Source organism: Cyprinus carpio, chromosome A1 (assembly GCF_018340385.1).
Source record: "Cyprinus carpio isolate SPL01 chromosome A1, ASM1834038v1, whole genome shotgun sequence".
NCBI classification, from domain to species: domain Eukaryota; kingdom Metazoa; phylum Chordata; class Actinopteri; order Cypriniformes; family Cyprinidae; genus Cyprinus; species Cyprinus carpio.
Window position 1 is genome coordinate 6,085,602 of NC_056572.1, and position 12,196 is coordinate 6,097,797.

Sequence of the window (12,196 nt, forward strand, 5' to 3'; positions counted from 1 at the left end):
GTGAGGGCCGGACGATTGTGGGTTCAGAAGTCAAGTGCTTCCCTGTCACTTAACCTCTCACATTAACATAGTCTTTCACCCCGAAATCTCTCCCTTTAGACAGAGGCCTCTAGTGCTAATCCTTCATGTCCCTGGAGGACTGAGGACTCTTTTGTCTGTCCATTCCCACCTGTCCCCTATGTACCAAAGTCCTAAGGAGCACACTTCACTGGAGGTCTTGCTTAATTTGCAAGTTTGTATGGAACAGCCTTGAAATTACTTTAGAAAGATCCGTGAGAACCAGTGAAATGATGACTAATCCTTACAATAAACAGTGTGTGGAGGCTTTAGTCTTTATGTCCACAATTTATCATTGGCCAACACAATTAGATTTTCTTCCTGAAGATCAAATTTGCTTGCACATTCAGTTGGTATTTTTCACAGCATTCAATAATTTATGGATTGTAAAGACAAGGCTAATGCAGTTGTGATGTTAAACCGTTTGACCTACCCCTCTCAGTCCTTTTATAAGCATCACTGCCAGATATTGTCCCACAATGCTTTTCTTGCTCATCACTCCATGGCCTTGTGTTAACCAGTATCTTTGATTTTCCAATCAGAACTATTTCTTGGTTTAACGATTCTTTTACAACATTTATCAGCTATTTAACGAGAGTTTAATGTCAGTAAACTTGACAGCTGTATTGAGTATGAACTAATGAGAGCAGCTTTGCAATAAGACTGGAGATGTTGGAATCAGATGGAATCAGCAGGTCATTCATACCATTCTTGTTTTATATTGATGTCAGTCTGTTTGCTGCCAATGTGAAATAGATCAATCCACTGAGCCCAAGGCCCTTGAAGATTTAGGCTATAGTATTGCTTGATTATGCCAATGGAGTGGTTTTGGCACCAGCATTCATGCCAATAGCCTATAATCTATGGGTTCTCTGTGAAACGTTTGGAGCGTGGACCACAGAGACTACAATTTCTAGTTTGATTTAGAATGCTGCTATTCAAACCTTGCACTGGAGGGTCTGTGCACTGTTTGTGTGTGGAGTAAAAAAAAATATAAAAGTCATTTTTTTTCTCCCACATACAGTGTCAACAACGTGGTGCAATAGAAAAAGAGTACAAAACACTTTCCGACAAAGCACATGTCCATTATACTGACAATGTCTGTGTAGACTGTACTTGACCCTTCTAAGATTTGACATTGGTACAATATGGAGTTCATAGTCCTGCCTTGCAGTTAAAAGAACCAGTGGCCTTTATTCCATTTTATTTCTGATTTGAGATATATGACAATCAACAATACTTACTTAAAATTTTAAAAGGATAGTTCACCAAAAAAGTTGATGTTTATCTGCTTACCCCCAGGATATCCAAGATGTAAGTGAGTTTGTTTCTTCAGTAGAACACAAACTGAGATTTTTAACACAAACTGTCAGGATGTGAATGGGAATCGTGGCTAAAACATACAATAAAATGGAAAAAAACAAAACAAACAACAAAAAAAAAAAACATTGTGTATGTTTTTTTTTTTTCTTTTTTTTTTTTCGTTTTATTGTATGTTTTAGCCACGATTCCCATTCACATCCATTATAAGACTTATTTATATCGTTTTTTTACCTCTGTTGCACTGAAATGCCTGACTGTCTGAACTGTACTGAGCGCGTATTCCTGAGTGTGTCCTTGACACAGCCTGCGGTGAGATGACGACTTCTTGCTTTACAGCGTATTGCAGACTTATAAGTGCATTACCGCCACCTATCTCTCAAACGGACCATTGACGCTCCCAATTGAGATTGTAGATATTGTCAATGGTCCATTTGAGAGATAGGTGACGGTAACACACTTATAAGACTGTGATCCACCATAAAGCAAGAAGACGACGCCTCACGCACAGGCTGTCGAGGACGCGCTCGGTACATTTCAGACAGTCAGGCACATCAGAGGTAAAACACGATATAAATACTGTTCAGTTTCTTGCACAGACCGATCGTTTTGTGTCTTTACACATCTATGTATCGTCACGAGCCGCAGGGTTTAATTTGGTTTTGTTTGTGTATGGGTTTTTTTTTTTTTTTAGCCATGATTCCCATCTACTTACATTATAAGACTCACAGACTGCAACGCTTTGTGTTAAAAATCTCAGTTTGTGTTTTACTGAAGAAACAAAGTCACCTATATCTTGGATGCCCTGGGGATAAGCAGATAAACATCAAATTTTCATTTTGGGGTGAACTATCCCTTTAACATTAACCAAAAGTAATATGTGGCATAATACTAATAACTATTGGTTAATGTTAAATGAATACAGTTTTAACATTTTAAGTTATATATCATTTTTTAACACACAATTAATACCAGATATTTTATGTAGTAATAATTATAGTAATAATAATAATTATTTATTTATTTATTTATTATTACGTTTTTTTATTTTTTTCTCAATTTGAAGTACAAAGTTATGTTTTTGTTTCTTGTATCATCCAGTTTCAGATTTTATTTTTAATTTTAACATATTTAGGCTGTCGAGGTTAATGCTGTAACTGGTTTAATTAAAAAATGTTTAACAGCTTTAAATTACTCAGCAGCCTCTTGTGTTATTTGCTATATGTGGGTAGTTTCATGTTTAAAGAAGCATCTAAAGCTAAAATTAATCTTTGATCTAATATATATATATATATATAATATATATATATATATATATATATAATATATATATATATATATATATATATATATATATATATCTATTATTTTTTTTTTTTTTTTTTTTTTTTTTTTTTTTTTATTCCTGGAATTGTTACCATTATGAATTGGCCTACAATATATGTCTACTTCCTGATTTTGTCTGTGTGAGGTAGTGGTGAATCTTTGAATTAGATTACTATGCAGCGCGCTGCAGAATATGATTTTTACACACTGTCCTCTAATCCTGTGGCAGATGAGTGAGATTACAGCAGACCCCTTAGTTTGTGTGATGAAGAGCATTCCACCCTTCTATTTCATCAGGTTGACCTTTTGGCACCTGCTTGACAAGATTGCCTCCTAATAGAATGTCCCTCTGATTACTCTTCCATAGGAGGTGAAGCACAAGTCTATAGAGAGACAGTGGGAGGGTTAGAGTGGTTGAGATGTTGAAAAATCAAGATTGAAGGAGAAAAAACTGTATAAGGTGTAAAAGGGTTTGTAAGAGAGCTGGTTGAAGGACTGTGAGTTGCAGCAGCAAATGAGCACTCTTGCTTTCTTGTTTTTTTTTCTTGCTTGCTTGCTTGCAAGCTTTTTCTATTTAAACTTTCCATTTTTGTTTCTGTCCATTTGCAACAATTTAAGGCATCAAGGCTGATCCAAAATGTAGACAGGATAATTATACTGCCTGTTAAAATACATAGTCTCAGCCAGCCAAATTCTTAAGTCAGTATTGAACGTGTTCTAATGAAGGCAATCCAGCAATGCATTGTGAAAAGATTGGTGAAAAATAAATCCTATATAGTGACACTATAAATTTAAATAGTTTCATTTTATTTTTTAATTGAACTTATTTTTGTTGTTTGACACTTATTTGACAAGTGCATTTTATTCATTTATTACATTTAAATTGATCTAATCAGTGATTCTGGACATCTCTCAAGTGCAGTTTCGTTGGAGATGTACTTTGGAATCGTTAGCTTTGTGTTATATTATTGAAGAAGATGTGTCTGGCAGCATTTTGTCATTTATTTGTAAGGTAAAATGTATTTATTTTTAAGTGGAGAGTGTTGTGTTTGTCACTCCACTCACTGGCATTGTTTGTTGGTCGTCTCTTTTAAGTGTTGAGGGTTTTGAACCTGTGACACTTGTTTCTCCAAGCCCTCCAATTTACCCTGATCTTTCTTGACCCGTGCTTCTTTCCTTTTCTCTCAGTTTCTCCCTCCTCTCCCCCCTTCCTTTTTTTTCCTCTTCTCTCTTGCTTTTCTCTCTCTCAAGGACACTGTTTTTTCTATCTGTGCCCCCTCCCTGAACAAATATCTGCTTTAAAATACCTGTTACAGCTTGTCTCTCTCACCTTTCTGATAATCTTGCGCCCCATGACAATTCTCCTCTAGTCTCTCGCCTTGAGTTCATATCCTTTTCTCATCCCCATCCATCTAAACTTTAGAAAAAAATTAATAATAATAATCTTCCAAGGCGAGAGCAATTTTCTTATTTTAAAAATGTTGAAAATGCTTTTAATGCTGCAGCCCACTGAGATACACCACTCTCGGCTGGGGTCTGTCTCAGCTCTGAAGATACCTTTATGCACATGTGGCAAACAAACAAGCACTTTTCAGTATCGTATAGTTTGGAACAGAAATAATCATTACACGCTTTGTGTTTGGAGGTATCCTGGGTGTTGTGAATGTTGTGTACTTTTTGGAGGAAGTGGTCTGAACTAAATGTAGCGTGCAGGAGGGATCAATAGTGCCGGAACAGTTTGTTTGACTCTTCCATTTTTGACTTTTCCAACACAAAAGACGAATTTCTGAAGAATATACTGGCTCCTCTTTTCATTATAAAGAAGGTATCTTCAAAAACCAAAGTCATTTAATAGCTTTGTTTGATGAATAGACCAAAACTGAGCTGGAATGCATTGCAGCAAGATCGAGTAAGAGATCGAGAAATGGATCTCATTTCTGAATGTACCATTCTGAGAAATGGAATCAATGGAAAAGATTCAACTAAAAAGAACAATCCAATCAGACATCATGTCTAAAGGATAAAGCATATACTTAAACTAAAAGGATATTCTTAAATTCACTCTTTTTGTGTCCACAAAAGAAAGAATTTGGTATGTCACAATATAACGGTGAGTAAAAAGGACAGAATTTCTGTATTGCCATAACCGGAGCCAATTCCTGAAATAACAGCAAAACGGCATTCGGTTCAGATGCACAAAACAAATAAAACTGGAAACATGTCAATACAGCTGCTATTGCTTTCACAGCCAATAACCAATTCATATGTTTCATATCCCTCATCTCAGTCTGTGAGGATTATGAAATTCCTCTCTTCTGACTAGTTCTCATTTTTAATTTATTTGTGTAACTTGTCTTTCAAGGGGAAAGTTGATGCAGATCTGTGAGCGTCTCTCTCCGCAGGCTGGGACCAATCAAAATGCTGTTTTTCTTATTGATGTGACATGTCAGCCGCCGGGGGCCAATCAGAAACTGGCTCCCTCCCCTCAGAATTGACAACTGTAAAAGGTGTCACACATATTGCTCTAATGAGGAGCCCCGCTCTCGTCCACTTTGTCCTTCAAGCTAGAGAGTATGAGCGAGTTAAGATAAGGAAACAAGAAACAAGGCGGAATTGAATCGTTTCATTGCATAATGCAGGGTGCTGAATAGCTAATTGCTTTTGGTCTTTTAAGCAAAATGTTCAGAGAGAGTGGACTGCTTTTAAGCCCACTGTAATATATGGCTCCTGTGGGCTTCAGTGGATAATAGGAAAGAAGTGGATTGAGCGAGAGCGAGAAGCTTGCTGATGATGGAGTGCAGACAGAAACATCAGTCCATCATAAGCAATAATTTCTGTCTGTTCCAGAGCCTTCAATAGCTTCCCCAATCACCGCCAAAAGCCTGCCATGACTTCTAGCATTTCCTGTCACACACTGGCTGTGTGACACTCTATAAACCTCCATGCAGACAAGAAGAAAGTAGCTCTTCCCCCTCTCTTTTTCGCTCTATTACTTTTTCTCTTTCTCTGTAAATACAGAAGACACTGCAAGGTCTTTCCAAGGTCAAAAAATAAGCCAAACATCCGGATGAGAGATGCTGAAAATGATCCCTCTCAACAGAAGAAGCCACATCTTGGCTTTAATATGAGAGCTTTCCTTTTCATTTCATTCGATTTGAGTAAGCCCACCCACACAGATATAATATTCTTTCAATGCCTCTAGCTGCAGGAGATGTAATCGGAAAATGCACAGGATTCATTTCTGAGGCGGCTTTATGGAGTTCAGCAGAGTTAGTGCTGGATGTGGCGACAGAATTTAAGGAAGGTTTTAGGTTCAATACGATATAAGCTCTGTCGGGGGCATTTGTGGCAAAATAACATTAAAATCCACACTGTTTCAAAGGTATAGCCACAAAACTTTATACGTGTTGGTTTGACATGAGTGTAAAGGAATCGATTACTGATCTTGTCTGTGCAAAGTTATAGCCAATCTTTCAATCTTTTCAAATTGCTGTTAAATGTTGCAACCGGTGCAAGTTAGTGAGTTGAGATTGAGAAGTGGGTCAGTCCCATTCATAAACAAATCATTTTTACCATTGTTGTGAATTGGATCAAATAATTGTCTGAAAAGATTTGACTTAAATTAAATCGTTCATGAATCGGACATTGCTACTTCCATCATAAACACTCTAGTAAGAGCTAAAGCTTACTGTACGTTTACATTAAACAAAATTTGTACCTAGAAAAGTCAAGTTAAACCACCTTTATCATCACATTCTACAATACAAATTCTTTCAAAGCAGCTTCATAAGATACAGGAAAATATCAATTAATGATGCAAACTTCCTTCAATATGATACAATTCCGAAAGATAATATTGTCATTATTCAGGTCAAGTTGATGCAGTTTTGATTCAGTTCAGTTAAATAACTGTAAAGTTCAACAATTATGAAACAATTCCGCTATAATTCAAAGTCAGTTCAATGTTGATTAAATTAATTCAGTGTGAAGACGCAAAATTCATCAATTACGAAACAAATTTGATTCAGCTATGAGGCAGCTAAAAGAAGACAAAATACTTGTTCTTCTGTTGAAAATTGTTCTACCAAATTGTTGCTGGTAGCCATTGACTTCCACAATATGGAAATAGTATTTGGTACCCACATTCTTCAAAATACCTTATTTTGTGTTCAGCAGAAGAAAGAAACTCAGACATGCTTGAAACAACGTGATGACAGAATTTTCATTTTTGGGTGAACTATCCCTTTAGCCCTAAAATAGAGTCTATGTGTTGCAGTGTGGAATGTTTCTTACACAGAGGGGGGGCTGTTTTACCCTACTGTGGACGTCTTCACCCCTCCCTCACTATCTCATCTTCTCTCACTCACTGACACTTTTTATTTATTTCAGATCAACTTTAATTTGTGAAGATTAATCATCATTACCCCTATTGTCTGTTTGCTGACTGTCAGCAGTGTCGCTTTGAATCATGTCCCCCTCCTGCAGGGAACCTTCCTCCTCTTTCATTAGTTTAAATGGGCCTCATGATAGACGTGCTCGCAGGTCTTGGCTCCCGCTAAATTACATTTCAATATTAGCTCAATCAGTCCTTGGGTAAATACGGCATGACCCTCTGAAACGTGAGGTGTGGGGTGGTGACCGTGCATCTCAGACGCCTTGACAGAACCGAGCGGAACATGCACAGGAAATGGATAATTGGAAAAGGCTATGTGTTCGATGGAAAAAAAAATTTAGGACACCATTTGATTGCTTTTCTTCCTGTATGTCAACATTAGTCAATCACGTAGGAGATTCATAAACCCTGTTCATTAGAATGATGGACTTAAATTTATGATACGAGGGCTTTAATTGACAGCTGATGTGTTGCACGTTCTTGAAGCTGTGATATACTGCTGTAATTGTTGTAGACAGCTCTCCATCACTGTACTTGAGGCTCATGCTCAAACTTCAGCATTTCATTAATTTCAAATTAATATGTGAGTTGTTCATATGAGCTTTGGGTAAACAATGTACCTTTTACTCTAACACAGTGCTAGTGTCATGAGAAATCGGGTTCTCCCCAATTTCATGAGAAATTAGGTAAGTACACTAGGGTGACCATATGTGCCGTTCACACGGGACACGTCCCAGCCAGGATTTTAATATTGCCTAAAACATCCAAAGCAGTTTGACCAATAACATGCAGGTGTTATACATAATCGACCAATCGTGGGGCTGCGCGTTGAGAAGGTGAGATCTACAGGGAACAATCAAAGCGATGCAAATATGCGTACGTGTTTGTTCGTTCGTTTGACTTGAACTGCTAAAAAAAAAAAAAAAAAAACAGCAGGTGCGACAGCGATCCGAAAGCATAAGGAGCCGTCTGCTCTGCTCTCTAGCTCTCATGAATGTCGCACAACGATCGACCTGCAAACAGCCAAAACCTGGATATTTTAGGCAATATTAAAATCCTGGCCGGGAGGTGTCCCATATGAACGGCGCATATGGTCACCCTAAAGTACACACAAATGACATTAATGTAAAATGTGTATAATTGCTAACTATATACTGCATAATAAAACAAATTGTACATAATTATTATAATTTATTAAATTATAATAAAAATAACAATGTTCTTTAACTGAAATATTTGGACATTTGATCACTTACACTCTTAAAAAAAAAAAAGGTTCTTAAATGGTTCTTTGGCAGGTTGTATGGTTCTATGAAGAACTTTCATATCCAAAAAAACCTTTCCATTGCACAAAATGTTCTTTGTAGCACAGAAAGCTTTTTTAGACTTATGGTTCTTCACACTCATCACGTTGTAAATATTTTTGTTTCTAGAAAGTGAGATCAAGTGAGCTAAATTGTCCTGTCGGGTCCAGAACTCATTCCAAACTCATTTTCTATTAGTTGTATTCAATTATAGTTTGATAAAAAGTTTTAATTTTGAGTTATATAAATAGTGTTGTGGTGTTTGTCAATTAAAAAAGACCAGTAGATCCTTTTATATAAATTATCTATTTTAATGCTTTTTTGCATGACACAAAAAATGATTAGGCTTGTTATTTAAGTTTCGTATAAAAAAAAAATATTGCAATCATGTTTTAAAAAGGCAGAGTGATACAAAATCTTAAAATATAAAAGTGTCACTTTGTCCCACTATCCATTTTGCACCTATATTAATTGGTTGTAGAACTATTTAATGTGATTTTAAGTTGTTTATGTAACTTATGTAAACTTCTCTCGCAGCTGTTTTCACTTCTTTCAGGTGAGTTTAGTACCTAAAATCACACACATATCATATACAACTGTTTCAGACACTTTCTTGCATGTAACTGACACGTTTCTGTTGAATATTTACTTAACAGAAAACTTTAAAAGAGTCTGTGAGCATCTCAACTGTTTTCAGGCAAGGAAGCTAACTCTTTGAGTTTGGGCTTTTAATCACATCTTTATGTGTAGATGAGAGGTTTTGATAGCTTTGTAAAGGGTTTGCTGTCAGTTTGTCAATGGTTTATTGAAAGTTGTCTAACTTATTTAGCCTAAAATATGCACTGTACTGTTAATCGGTGACGTCACTTACAAGGAGCGCAAATTAACTGAATCTAACATTAGTTCAAGCTTTTTATCTTTCATGGTAAACAAATATTGATAATTTTTTTTTTTTTTTTTCTGCATTTCACTTATTCTCTAGTTTGCTTCCTTAATAAAAAAAAAAAAAAAAACTGCCTGTATACTAAATATTGTTGGCTCTGTGATAAATGGCATGTTATGTTTCTAGATTCTTCTGTGATGATGAGTTGGAGCAGACCTCCTGTCAGACAACATCTCTAAGGCGCTATGAACCATATGACTAATAAGTAAATCCTCAAACAATCTGTTTTAAAGTTAGAGATTTGTATGATTTTTTTAAATGTTTTCTTGAACATGTTTTTTTTTAATAAGTCTTCTGCTCACTGCATTTATTTGATTGAAAATACAGTAAAAACAGAAATATTTTAAAATGTTATTACAATTTAAAATACCTCAGAAATCCATGTAACGATCCTTCAGAAATCATTGTAATATGCTGATATGCAGTTCAAGAAACATTTCTGATTATTTCCCATGTTGAAAACAGTTTTTGCTGCTTAACATTTTTATGGAAACAATACCAATCAAACATTTAAATTAAATTTGTTTTTATTAAATTATGTGTTTTTTTTTTGTATTTCCTATTCCTGTCCTTGTTGTGAGTTTTATTGTGTTTTAAGTTACTGTTATTCAGTGCATCAATTTTTACCAATCAAACATGTGTGGTAAGAAAAAAGATAAATTAATACATTAGTGGTAAAAAAGAGAGCAATTAATACTTGTATTGCTCAAGGGTGCATTACATTTATTAGAAATAACAGTGAAGACATTTATAATGTTGGAAAAGATTTCTATTTTCTAAATTGTTTAATAAATTTAATAAATGCTTTTCATTGTGTCTTTCTATCTTTCTATTCATCAGTGAATCCTGAAAAAGGTATCACCATTTCCACAAAATGTTAAAAAGCAAAAACTGTTTTCAACTGTTTTAAGAATAAGAAATGTAAAATTATTTTAAAAGAAAAAAAAAAAAAAAACAACAGCAAATTGGCAAATTAAAATTATTTCTGAAGGATTAATGATACTAAAAATTTGAAAAGGGTTCTTTGTAGTACCAGAAAAGGTGCTTTATGGCATCAAGAAAAACACTGGTTCTTTAAAGAACCTTTCACAAAATGGTTCTACAGGGAACCAAAAATGGTTCCTCTATGGCATCGCCTGTGAAACCCCCCTTTTGGTTCTTCCTGGCACCTTTTTTTTAAGAGTGTTATGTACATTAACAGTTGTTGTGAATTGCTTTGAGGTCAAGAATTTTAATAGAGGACCCCGATTTCTGCCTTGACACTTGCATTCAATCTTACCCTATTTTGCATATTTCTAACCAAACAAAAGGTGGTTTTGGGCCCCATAAACTTGCTGGTCTCAAAGAACAGCTAAACGGGCTGAAAGCAGGAAAATGTCCACATAAAGTTTTCAAAACAGCAACTCAAGGCTAGACACAAAAGTAGATTGATAATAATGTGCTCTAGTTTTGTCCAATGAAGCTGCCTACACTGGAGGCGTATAATGCAACTCTCATTCAGTCGACAGGCACCTCGTTCCTTTGTCCTCGTATTTGTCACGTTGCAGAGCTATTCCAAGCACTTTATTTTTCCAATCTGTCAAAAAATAAAATCATGTAAATATATATATATTTTTTTGTAGTAGTAGTAATCAAATAACCAAGTAACAAACCTTTTGTTGCATAATAACTTTGCACATAAAAGTGTGTTTTTAAAAGTAGTAAGACTCTTAACAAAACATAATACCATTAATTATGCATCATATTTGTTGATGGGCAGGTTATATATAAAAAAAAAAAAAAGTGCAAGTGAGGTGATATACAGCCAAGTATGGTGACCCATACTCGGAATTCGTGCTCTGCTTTTAACCCATCCAAAGTGCACACACACACAGCAGTGAACACACACACACCGTGAACACACACCCGGAGCAGTGGGCAGCCATTTGTGCTGCGGCGCCCGGGAGCAGTTGGGGGTTCTGTGCCTTGCTCAAGGGCACCTCAGTCATGGTATTGAAGGTCTCTGGGTATGGTATAGTATGTACAGTAGTTCCATACCCAGACACCTACTGACAGAAAAGTACAGTGGAGATGGACCTGCTCATTAGTGTATTTGGAGTTACATGTTATGAGCAGCTAATACTCCTAAATACAGAACAGATAATTTATTAACTTCAGTAATTGAAATGTTTATTTTAGAGAATGACTAGTTGCTTTATCATGAAAAAAGTTTGTTTTTTTTTTTTGATTTTTATTTTTTTTTTTTTTTAGTTTTTGATTTGTTGTTATTATGTTTTTTGTTTTTGTTGTTGTTGCTTGTTCCATTGCAGTGCGGCATTGGGCGAGTAGTGTTAGTTGTAAGTTGGTACGCGGTGCTATATCTTTAATCAGTTTAATACCCTGTTGTTTGTGCATACTGTTTTATTTGATTTAGATTCCATTGTGCAATGTATTAATATGGAAAGATGTTCATATTGATGATTGCTGAAGTCATAAATTGTGTTAAGGATTTGAAGAAGAGTATTAGAATGATCCCATCATGATGTCATTAATGTTGGAGTCTCTGGTTGGTTGAGTATAAGTATAATATAAGTATAATCTGTTGTTGTGAGCTCATTGGTTTTCTTGTTTTCAGCCATCATCCCATTTTTTGATCCACAATTTTCCTTGATGTTTCATTTTGGCCTTGGACAATAATTCTCCCAAATAGGACCTCTAATTTGAGTTCTGTGTTTTGTTTTAGGGTTGTTTTTATATTTGCTATTGTTCAAACTATGACTGCTATTACAGCAGCTCTTAAATGCTTTCAGAATGAATAAGTTTATGCTAAATCCACTATATAAATAAAAATGCAATAATGTACATATTACTAAA